Source organism: Haemaphysalis longicornis, unplaced genomic scaffold, assembly GCF_048455015.1.
Source record: "Haemaphysalis longicornis isolate Haplotype H1 unplaced genomic scaffold, Haemaphysalis longicornis Haplotype H1 scaffold_12, whole genome shotgun sequence".
In the NCBI taxonomy this organism is placed as follows: domain Eukaryota; kingdom Metazoa; phylum Arthropoda; class Arachnida; order Ixodida; family Ixodidae; genus Haemaphysalis; species Haemaphysalis longicornis.
The window spans coordinates 46,490,590-46,502,961 of NW_027526225.1; the positions used below are offsets into that span (position 1 = coordinate 46,490,590).

The following is a 12,372-nucleotide window of genomic DNA, read 5'->3' on the forward strand; positions in this document are numbered from 1 at the left end:
TCATGGAGAGGCTTGTACTGCCCTCTTATGTTGCGGTTACGCCAAACAAATAATTTTTATTTTATTGCCAAAAATAAAAGCAAAATACTGCATCTTATTTGTATGTTCCATGATCGCTGACTTGGAAGCAGTTGAAACTATAATTTGTTTAGGTAGGAAACATGATTTAAACCGTGCGCATGCGAAACTGCGCCTGCTGCAAATTGCCGCACATTTCGCGGCGCCGTAAGCCGCGGCAATATTGTGCCCTATTTTGCTTGTATTTTGCGACCAAAACAGCCGCCATGTTCAAGCTGTTACGTAGCATTACGTCACTTTTACGCAGGCTGAAGTTGCCAATGCATGACGTAATCGTTCCCGCCAACTGTTTAAATTACGTCACGCCTTCTCAGCCAATCACAAAGGGGGTGTGTATTACAAGCAGTATTGTTGTTGAATAGCAAAGACAGGCTTACGTTGTCATGTCCGCTGCATATAGTCTGGTTTTTCATTGCTGGCCAAGAATTATGCGCCTTTAGTAACGAGAAATAAGGCAAACTTTAGAACTGGTGTCCGTAGACGACATGAAACGTCAAAATGACGACAGCACACACAACCGCTTTGTCAACCGGAAGCACGTGACCAAAATTGAAAGCCAATCGGAAAAGACTTCCGGAAAATTGCCTGAATTGCCGGCAATTTGTGCAGTCGAGAATAGGGCCCCAAGCGACCAAACAAACTGTGGTAACTGGAGTTCACGTTCACGTCGCTCGAGTCGCTAGCGTTGTATGACGTCACAAACTTTGCTGCGCTGGCAATTCACTGACGTCATGGTTAGTGGCGCTAGCGATGGGTCCCGATTTCCAGAAGAGCATTTAGGTAATTTTTAGAAGCGAATTAAAATATATATTAAGCGCTTGCTGTACCCAGCACTTCGTGTTGAGGGTCGTTGCATGCAGAGGAAGCCTACAGCAGGCTTTTTACAGACTTAAAATTTGGTGGCACAACACCTTTAAGACGAGGTGTAGGGTACATGGCCATAGCGGCCCCTTAATCAAATCAAATCAAATCAAATCAAATCAAATCAAATCAAATCAAATCAAATCAAATCAAAGCCCCGTTTTTAAGAGAAACATATGGTTAAAACGCAAAGCTGCTACGACCGCATCGGTTTCGCGCAATCGGAAAGACGTCGGCTTCATAACGGGAGAGACCCAGGCTCGGTTCCGACCACGGAAAGCGATTTTTTCTTGAGGCGCTTCTTGATGTGTCTTTGTGGGAACCCATCGAGTAAGTTTGCTTTCCTGCAGTGCGTTTTGGGCCTAGCGATTTGGATTTCGGACTTCGGACTTTGAAGACATTGGCTACCGACCACGGAAAGCCTCACGTTTCAATCGTCCTTCACTTCTCCCGCGATCATCATCATCATCGCCAGAAAAAGTTGAATTTTCTGCTGTGCGTTTGAGGCAACGTCGCCGTCAGTAAGACATAGACAGCTCCGCTTTAAAACGGAGAAAGCCGGCTGTTTGAGTCAATGCACGCTGTTCAGTCGCTGACAGTTATGCTTCCGAAGGGAGCATACGTGTTTGAATCTGCGCCGTGACCCATGTTTGCTGCAACTTACCCGCCGCGGTGGCTCAGTGGCTAAGGCGTTGAGCACGAGGTCGCGGGTTCGATTCCCGGCCGCGGCGGCCACTGTTCTGATGGAGGCGAAAAGCAAAAGCGCCCGTGTGTACGACATTTCGGCGCACGTTAAAGATAACAAGTTGGTTGAGATTTATCCGGAGCCCTCCACTACGGCGCGCCTCGTCGCCTCTGTTGCTTCGGCGCGTTAAACCCTACAATCAATCATCAATGTTTGCTGCAACTTCGTTATGTTCTTGGTGTAGCCACGTTGGCCAGTTGCCTGATCGAAGACAACTCTCTTGCAAGAAGCTCGCAGTTACGCCACTACAACGCGGGTTGTCACAGAGAATCTGGTCGCCACAACAGCCCTTTATCTGAAGCACTTTCTAAAACCCCACTCCTATCTATAGCTAATATTTAAATGACGATAATCTCTCTTCGACTATTTCAATCCGAAAATTTTGGTCTGTCTGTATGTCTGTCTGTCCCTCTATTTTATAAAGAGTTTTGAACGAGAAGTATATATGGCACGAAATTTCCAGACGGCAGACATTGTTATCAATATTATCGAGCAAAAAGAAAACATTAGCCATATTTGAGGCAAAATATCAATGCATGACTGGCATTTGCCGTGTTCTTTTAAATTAAAATACCTATAGATGTGTGCGTGATATTTGCGAGAGCAAATAAGAAAAAAACGCGTTTGAAACTTTTTGACCCCAAAATGAATAAAGGGCTCGCGCTCGAGGCTAGGCCTAGTGGCGGCATTCCAAGTAAAACAGCATTTAAATGTTTCGATCGATAGCGCGCGAGCAATCTAAAGCGGGAAAATTGAATCGACTTGAGCAAATCTCCACCGTGTTTCTCGAGGGAGAAGCGGAACGGGAGGACAGAGCGTGAGAGGTGCACGCCAGGAAGAGGAGGGAGGCATTTACGCGACAGGGGCGGCACACTGTGACATGATCACTGTCAATAAGTAACGCCCATACACCTTAGCAAAAAAACAAAACAAAAAAATTCTCTGCTATGCCAGGATATACGTAGTGTGGGCTAAGGTTCAGCAATCCCACCCAATCCAATCCAGTCCAGTCCTGTCCAGTCACTGCTCCTCGCGCATGCTCAGCACGGCTCTTCACGAGCCACGCGAAACGGCTATCAAGGGGATCCGGTGCAGCGTTAGACATGGCATTTGCGCACACCTGGGCACACGCCGGTGCCAGTGCGTCTGCCGCGGCTGTGACGCAACACAATCCAATTTAATCAAATCAAATCCAATCCAGTCCAAGTCAATCCAATCCAATCCGATGTCCCTCCCGCTTGCGTAGAACGGCCCTTCACGATACACGCGAAACTGCTCAACCTCGGCCAGTGTAGCTTACGCTAAAAAAAAAATAAAAACACTATGGTGTTTTGTCGTTTATAACACCTTTAAACCTTAGCAAAAACAGAAGAAAACACCCTTTCAACGAGTGATTTAACGTTAATTACATCCTTCAAAGGGTGTATTCTTGTGTTTTTTTATAGAGTGTACGGGTATTACACTTTGAAATTAGTGACACCCTTAAAGCTGTAAATCACTGTCTATAGCTAACACCCTGACATCCTTGGGAAAATAACAAACAAATGAAAACGCGCTTTACGGGTGTTTTGCTTTTGTAACACCCTTACACCTATGTCAAAACAAAAGAAAAACCCCTTTTAATGGGCGTGTTAACGTTAATTACACCCTTCAAAGGGTGGTTTCTTGTGTTTTTTGATAGGGTGTAAGGGTAATACACTTTGAAATTAGTGACACCCTTAAAGGTGTAAATCCCTGTCTATAGCTAACACACCCTGACATCCTAGCAAAAAAAAAAACAAATGAAAACACCCTATAACGGTGTCTTGCTTTTATGACACCCTTATACACCCATTCAAAAACAGAAGAACACACCATTTTAAATAGCGTTTTATAGCTGAATACACCCTATCAAAAGATGTTTTTCTTTGTTTTTAATAGGGTGTAAGGGTGTGAGTTATAGACAAAAAGGGTGTGAATCATTTTACAGTGTACTTATAGACAAAAACGGATGCAAATCATTTTACAGTATAGAAGACCATCGTTTTTCGACCCCATTTGCAGCAACGCGAGCAGGTACGCCGCCATTTTTTTCTGGGTGTCCTGTGTTGCGAGCAAGAGGAAAAACAACCATTGCTTCAAATGCCGCTAGGTAAATAGGAACAGTGGTACAGATGAAGTCTCTTCCTGTATCTGGGAACCGTGACCGTATGGTCACTAACGTATAAACACCGGACGACCGATGACGGCGTATACGAGCCCAAACATCACGTCGCCGGGCCGTGGACGCCCCCTATCAACGCCTCGGTCGTAAATCGGAAGCCATAAAGCGGTGGTTGGCTGTAAATAAGGGCTTCGTTCCATGTGGATCACGTACGGGTCAAGAGGCCAGTGTTGTGACTGCGTTGTTTACTTCCGACGCACTGTCGTGTTGTTACCCCGGTGTCCGCTCGACGACGTGGACGGGTTGTTTTTAGGCCTAATGATTACGAGCGGGGTGACCTCAATTGCAGTATCACGAAACGGGTATTCATGGCTGATTGTAAAGGGGAAGTACCTAATGGCCGGCCAAGTGTTCGCTGATGCAGTAGTTTGCTTCTGTGGAAGGACCTTTTACGCAGATTTGAGGACAATACCTTTATTTACTGAATATTCAATGCTTCGAGCTGACCAAATCTATTACATGAAGGTTCTGCACACCATTTATAAGCAAAAGACCCACAATCAAGTTAACAATAAATCTTCTGGCTACCATCTCAGGCATACAATACGGCACACTCCAAGAGTAAGAACGAACTATGGCGAGCAATCTTTCCGGTACCAGTCAACTGAAATACTAAATAAATTGGGAGAAAAATTAAACTTCGACGCCAGTGAACTTACGTTTAAAAAAACAGGTCAAAGAAGTGTTACTTAAGCAAAACGCCCGCAATACTGATATATAATTAAGGGTTCGAAGTATTTGTCTGCATGTTCCCCTAAAGGTAGAAATTAAAAACAATTGCAAACAACAATATATTAATACGTAATTGTGAAATAGTAATGTAACTGATGAAAGTTCATGCGTACGAATTACTGCGTTTATGTGTACATTGCCATCCCTTTGTGAATTTGAGACCTACGCTTTGTATAATACATAAGAAATGTAGTAGTGACTTTGCTTTGTGCTATTTCTCTATTACGATTGTGCTATCATGCTTAAATTTGTGAACAGACGTGTTGTTATGTGCGCTGTAAATCGGGTGGCTGAGGCCTGTGTCAGGCCACGTTCGCCTTTATTCGCAGCCTCTCCTTGGTTTTTGCCAAGAAATACAAAAATCAAATCAAATCAAAACATGTTGCGTCATTAAGAAATAAAATACAGGGAAATCACCTATTCTTAAATATTTATGCAAAGGTGGCATGCCATCCCCGAATGCTCTTGTGAAAGAGAGAGAATCAACTTTTATTGAGCCCAATGAGGTATTGGCTAGTGCACGCAGGCACCGGATGGGGTGGAACCCTCTTCTCGGGTCCCATATGCGTCTAGCAGCTCCTGGCCCCTGGCTGCCAGCGCGAGCTGGATCGTCAAGTCGGGGCTAGACAACAATGTCTCCCATCGCTCTCGGGGGTTGAATGCTCTTGTGCTGCGACTGTTCAGAAGCTTTGTAATGCTATTGTATACTGCTTGTAATGCTATCTCATATCCTATGCCTGAAAGGAGGTAAGGAAGCGAGAAGGGCGTTAGTTACTTACAGAAATGGGGTAATATCGGATAACGGATAAGCGCACACACTTTTCGGCTATAAACATAGCCTCTTTAATGTCGGCCTCAATACTGACGCAAATGCATTGCGGCGGATAGATTTTTTCAGACCCACTGTAGTAAGCTTTATGTCCAAGTTCGAAGATAGGGACTTCTATGAACCACAAAGGCTCTGATCGCGTATTTGAGAAACACAGGCCTTGATCAGACACTGTAAATGACCAAACCCATCTGTGCGCATCAACTTCTTCAGCATCTTAGCCATCTTCATTATCGTTACATTCATCTAGCGTAGCAATCTAGTCAAGTTAGGTCGGCGAACACCGCAAGACTTCACTAAAGATCGTCGTCGTCTCTCTCTCTCTCTCTCTCTCTCTCTCTCTCTCTCTCTCTCTCTCTCTCTCTCTCTCTCTCTCTCTCTCTCTCTCTCTCTCTCTCTCTCTCTCTCTCTCTCACCCATAATACCTTAACGTATCCTTAAGGAGCGCTTTCGACCGATCCCCTTTAAAATATGCTTCACTACTCTACCCAAACTCACGGCTGGGAAGGCATTTGTACAGGCACGATATAATTAAGCGCTCTTTTAGCTAAGGATGAAGGCCGTAGGGCCTTTTTATTAAGTGTCCCCGCAAGACACCACGTAACTCCATTATACACTTCGTCGATTCAAAGGCGGCTTTACTGGAGTACACAAAAGCGCTGCCGGGAAGACATCTTTAGGCGCAATACAAATGGTCTTGTATGAAAGTGGGAAGGCCCCAAGGCCACAGCATTTTCTTACGCATGCGGCCGAAGTGCGAGACATCCAACGTTCGAGACAAAGGAAAGGGCTTTTCTGTCGAGTTCACATAAGAATGCTTGCGCGTTTAAAAAGTAAGCACAGAGGTCGACGTCTTACCAGTGAGGAACACGCGCAGTTTTCGAGGGAGTGAAAGAGTTCGGAAAAAAAAAAAGTTTTTATTCCGTGCGGTACATAGAGAAGAGAATACACGGGAGACTAGATGACGAAAAATAATGAGAACGAACGGTTTATAAATCTATAAATAATAGCGACAAACCCGCAATAATACCGACAAAGCAAACGCTTCTCGCTCATCGCTGGACAACGTACGCAACATATACATGCCACAAATAACATGGCCGCTATAAATATAACATTTTCGGTGGCGCAGATTGAATTATCGAGGCGTCCAATTTTCCCTCGAAATTGTCTAGGCCACGCCAGAAATGTCCGGGTTACACAAAAATTCAAAGCAAAAGCTTACCGCAAGCTTAAATCGCAAAAGAATAAGGGTGTATGTGACTTGGAAAACATTGTTTTGGCCATAAATTTGGTGAAAATTACCCAGTGGTAAAAACGTGCTCGAAACGACTTTTTTGCTCAGGCTGGTCGACCTTTTGCGCAGCTGTAAGACGCCATTGGTACAACCAGAGTCCTTCAATAGCATTGAAGGACTCTGGTACAATCAAGCATTTGTTGTAAGGGCCCGCAAAGATGGAACAAGACAGTCTAAAAGCCGCTTGTGGTGAACTGATCTGTAAATCCCGTTCAACGAGACAGCGAACAAGATTGGACGAGACGATGCGCCGTAAACGCACGATCTTTTATATCCGCCTTGGGACGCATAAGTCGAAGCTTCGCATCGGCGAAGCGGCGCTCGGCAAGGCAACACTGGAGAAAAGTCAAGGGTTGAGGCAGAGACTACAGCAGAAGCACGGGGGCGACCGAAAACAAACCGACGGCGCGTAGATAGCCGTATACAGGATTACAAGCGCCGCAGACAAGATCTTCGCCAATCTTCCGCTGTCCAGAGTGCTATCGCGCCGGAAATTGCCGCCCACCCGATAGGAGTGGGCTGTCGTCTGCAGCAATAGCAGACGACGCCCGCAATGCAGACGTAAAAGACACAAAATGGCGATGTCGAAGAAAAAGTGCCGAAAATATCTACAAAGGAGCAGGCGAAAAAAAGCTTTACAGATGCCAGACGATCTGGAAAGCCACAGAAGACAATCCTTCCTAGCAATCGACTGGCTCGTATTCAAAACAAAGCCTTCCTGAGCCCATAGTTGGATTTCTACCGCCATGACCCCTATCAAATTTTGTTTTCGTACAGGCCGCAGCCCGCTAGTGTAAGTCTCTTGTTTTCTTCTCTTCGCGAATGGCTTACAGCTTTGCTTATTTCTTGCTTTATGCGCGCGTTTCCGCCTGAGCCACACTGTACAGCCATTTCTTTTGTAGCCTTCTCTAAGGCTACAACGTCAGAACAGAAGCAAAAAAAAAGCGTATTTGCGCGCGTTTTATTACGTCTGTGTTTGTAGCGAATGAGGCGACGGCACGTCGTACACACTTTTCTACCACAGCACATTCGTGTAAACAGCCTATCTTGTAAACAGCCTATACGGAGCAGCATCATATATTAAAGAGGCCGTGAAGACAAAATACAAGTTTGGCTTTTTAAAAGACGGTATTGACCTGATAACACTGATGCCAACTTAAGCGCAAACTCCCAAATGGATATTATGTGAAACAGGGAAAGCAGTTGCGATAAAACACTTTCTCGTCCGGTCCTTATGACGTCAAAAGTATTTGCTCACCTTTGATGGCCGCCTGCAAAATCCGCCGCCAAGAAACATGATTGGGCGAGTGTACCTCTGGTCTCGTGTGATCGTGGCATTTGAATACTAATAATTAGTGAACACACTGGTAACCCTGTTTTTAGTTTTCTCCCTATCACATCACTGCTGATGTCGTATAGCTTGAAGTAACAACGTTTATTTTTTTTACATTTCACGTCTTTTATTTTTGTTAAAAAAACGCAATTTTGGGCCTGAAATGAAGTAGTGAGTTAACAGGCAGCATTTAGGAAAGAATACTCAGCAGTTTATCATAATCTTGTTTTCGACCGGGTAATAAAAAGTGCGCGGTGTAAAATAATTCCCTTTACATGACACTTGCCGATTACGAAAAAAAATGGTTGCGGCTTAGCTCATCTAACCTTGGATATGCAAAGCAAAAGCTTGGCTTAGTCTGTTTAAGCCTTGGTTTCACTTGGTTAACCTTTGATGTAGTTGTATTGCCAACCACGGCTCAACGCCGTTCGGTACCGTGCAACGCTCCCAGAAGAAGGCCCGCCTCGCTTTCATTCGCGGCGAACGCGGTGTTCCTCTTCGCCGGGCGCAAGATGAGTCACGTAGTCCGAGACGACACAGCGGCGCATGCGTGGGAGGCGGCGGGGTTGGTCGGCTGCCGATCGGCTGAGCGCCCGCAGCTGCGGCGGCCGCCGCCGCTAGCTGAGCAGAACGGCTGAAAACGGGCCTTGTGCGCAGCGCCGAAAGCGGGCCCGGCAAATCATGCGACGCGCTTCAAGGGGTGTGTCGCAGGGGGCGTGTCTGAGGTCAAAAGGTGAACTTGCGCATCCGCGGCGAAACCGCTGGACAAAAGTAGTAAAGCTTTGCTTTAAAAATCGGCGCACCTTGCACTAAGTGACGCAAGGCTGCAGAAGCAGCTGAGCTGGCGGCCCCTCTGCCTTCGTTAATGTGCACGAGCCCTTATGCCATGTGTTGGGCAATGACGTCATGACTTGACTGGCGGCGGCGAGGCTCGGCGGGGCCATGCTTATGCTGGCGAAGCGACCGCGAAGCTATGCGCAGCTGCGCCAGGGGTTGCTAGGCAACGCGAGGGGGCGTCATCGCTGCCCGAGGATTTTTTGGTGCGACGGACGGGTAACGCTTGGCTTAAACAGCTCCGCTGTTAGAGAAGTAGTTCATGCAATAGACAGCGCCAATCTGATTAAAGTATTGAGAGAACCGAAAGTAGAGCAGGCATTTAGTGAAGGATATCTATAAGGAATGTACAGGCACGATAATGCTTTTCAAGAAAAGTGGAAAGTTTCCTATTATGAAGAGCCTCTGACAAAAATAAATTACCTGTACAAAATTGCCTACAGTCCTCTAATTTGAACGCTTGACTGGGAGAAGTGGGAGACAAGAGTAAACGGGGAATATAAACCAGTTGAGATTTGAGGTCGACATCGCCCGTTTCAGTGAATTCAAGAGAAAATTCGCAAAGAATGCTTCATGAATTGTACTCGGATGACTTAGTCGTAGGTTTAAACAAGCATGGGTACCAGTCGAAACAATTTTTGTACATACACGTCGAAGGGGGCTCCATCGGCCTAGGCGGTGAAATGCCAGGAGAGACGTTGAATATAATTATCTTGGGAAAGTTGCCAGGGCCGATCCAAACCAAGATAAGGAAGTCGGACATAGAGTTACTGTGAGCAATCGGCAAACACTATGAAATCATGAACAGCAAGCTATTCTGTCACTAAAAAGGAAAATGTACGACCTATGCCTACTCCCGTTTGTGGCTCATGGTGCAGAAATTTGGGGACTTACTAAGCACACAAAGAAAACGAAGGTCGAGCCAACGAGGCCTGGGCAAAATAAAGTTAAGACATCCCAGCTGAAATTAAGAGGAATGTGGTGGTGGTAGTGGAAACATTCATTTTTATTTACATATAGCCTACAAAGACGCCATGTAACGCTTTGGCGAAATTTGGTGTCTAGAAGAAAGAGGGTAGGTTATGGGAATAGGAGAGAAATAAATCAAGGTCCCTTTCTTAAGAGGGAGATGTTTAAAACGTGAAGCTTCCCCCCATACAAACCGACTCGAAGTCCTAAATCTGGGCTGCCAAAGTGAACAGCCAAAGTCCACTTCAACTCAGCCAAACTCCAAAAGCCAACGTCCAATCCCACAACACCGGAGTCCAAAGCCGATGTCCAACCCTGCTTATGTATTTCATCATCATCATCATAATCATCATCATCATCACTAACCGTGTATACTGTCAAACTATCTTTTGCGTTAGAGGTCCGTTAGGTGAGCAAAGACATCCCATTGTTATGTTATGTGGTGTAATATTGATGAATCCTTCGTTAAACCCATTGTGTAAAGTTGGCTTGCCTGCCGAGTGTTTTACTCGGACGCCAACGCCATCAGTGAGGCGTATAAAGCTTCGCTTTAATAAATGAATGCCTGTAAAGAGGTAGGAATCTAAAGGAAATGGTGAAGGCCGGATGTCTCGAGGTTGTTCCGTAGAGCGTTGAGCTGGCACCGTTTTTTGCTTGGATTAGAAAGAGTGGGGTAACCCCAAGCGCTACAACCGGTGGGATTCGCGTGGTTCAGTACATGTCGTGCGGAAAACTGACAACCGGTGAACCACTGGGCATACTGAGAAACGGGGCTAGAAGTACAGAAGGAGGTCGATAAATCGATAAAGGGGCTAGACAGTGAAATTTGGTGGCGTGCGAAGAATGGGTTCGAGCAGCATTGGATGGGAGCAGTTGAAAGTACATGGGAGAGGCCTTCTTCCCAATGATGTTCCGTCCAGGGAATTTTCCCTTTTTCGGGGAATTTTCGCCTGTAATTTTGGCCAAAAGGGAAAAAGGGAATCTTCAATAGATGCAGCGAGTTTTAGGAGTCGTGGGGTAAAAAAAACGAAAATTATGTCAGTAACCGGACTTCACATCATTTATTACTTTGTTTTCATTGAAAAAGCTTCCTTAACACATCGTCGGATTTATGGTGAAGTGCCCGAAGTCTTGTTCCCGCAAGTAACAGGCATCCAAGACCGCTTCGAATACAGTTCATAAAAAGAAGTGAGCATAGACGAAAGAACACTGCACGAGCAAGAGCCAGTAAAGCGCGAAGCGGCGGAGGCTGAAGGGTGAAGCCTGTCCGCATGTATTCCTGCGCAATATACAAAAAAAAAGTGTTTCGGGTGCGCCTTTGTCAGCGTGCGCGCAGTCAACAAGAAATGGCAGCGCTCGTCCTGTGTACCTCAGCTATAGTCCGTGTTTTTGTTGCGCTGTTTAGTAATGATGGATAACCAACTCGCCCAATACTGCACTTTGCTTAAGAAATGGCGCCAGAGTACCAGCGCTGAGGTAAAATTACCTCGATTACCCAGCAATGTCTTGTTCTTTTTCATACTGGCAGTTTTTACTTCCATCTTTAGCATGAAAAGTAAGCATGCTGTCTGGTTGAAAACGTGAAATGCATAGTCATTGGCTGCTGGGCAACGGATGTAGTGGAATTTAGTTCACGCTGAAACTCTCATCCTCTGAACGGCGTCTGCGTCCGGACATAGGTGGCGCTGGACGCCAAAACCGAACAAGAATCCACGTGAAGATCTGTCAGCTGCAAAAAGATAATGCGGGGAAATTTACAGGAAATTCTTCAGAAACCTGCGGGAAGAATGCCAAAAATAGGGAATTTCTGAACCTAGAAATGGGAACATAAAATAGACCGACGATGATAGCTCTGTCTTTCGGCATCTAGCTTTTTGTACGCAGCGTAATATACAAAAAGGATATACCCCGAACCCCCATTCTAAATGTCGATCTTAACAGTCCCAATCTTAAATGCCCGCCCCAAATTCCGATCGGAAATCGCGATCCTAAATCGAGATCTCAATCCTGAATCTCCACATCAAATTCCCATCCCTAATACCGATTGTAAATACCGATCCCAAGTCCCAATCCTAAATCCTTATCCCGATTACCAGTTTTAGATCATAATATTATAATCGTGATCCAAAATCTAGATCCCCATCTCCATCGCAATCCCCCAATTTCGCTTCCACAATTCCGATCCGAAATTCTGATCCCAAATCTCAATCCGAAATTTGGAACCTAAATCTGAATCCTAAATCAAAGACTTGAACCAGATCCCGTTTCACATGGGTAGAGTTTCACGTCCTTTCTAAATGCCACGGAATTCTACCACCGATTATTATATTCACAGGTTTCAGACCCCCCCCCCCCCCGATTTGCGTACTCGTGGTGCGTAAGATTTGGTCATCATGCCATGTCACACCGATATTTCTCCCTTTTTTTCACCCAACCTGAGTTGATGCCTCCGCTTATCATCGTCATCGTTTTGCTAAACCCATTGTGTAAA

General features: G+C 45.6%; 1 protein-coding gene across 1 annotated transcript in view; it reads left to right on the forward strand.

Moving 5' to 3' along the window:
• LOC144162599 (uncharacterized) overlaps nt 1-12,372 on the forward strand; it is a 149,668-nt gene that overhangs the window by 78,859 nt on the left and 58,437 nt on the right. The gene's annotated exons all lie outside the window — the stretch shown is intronic.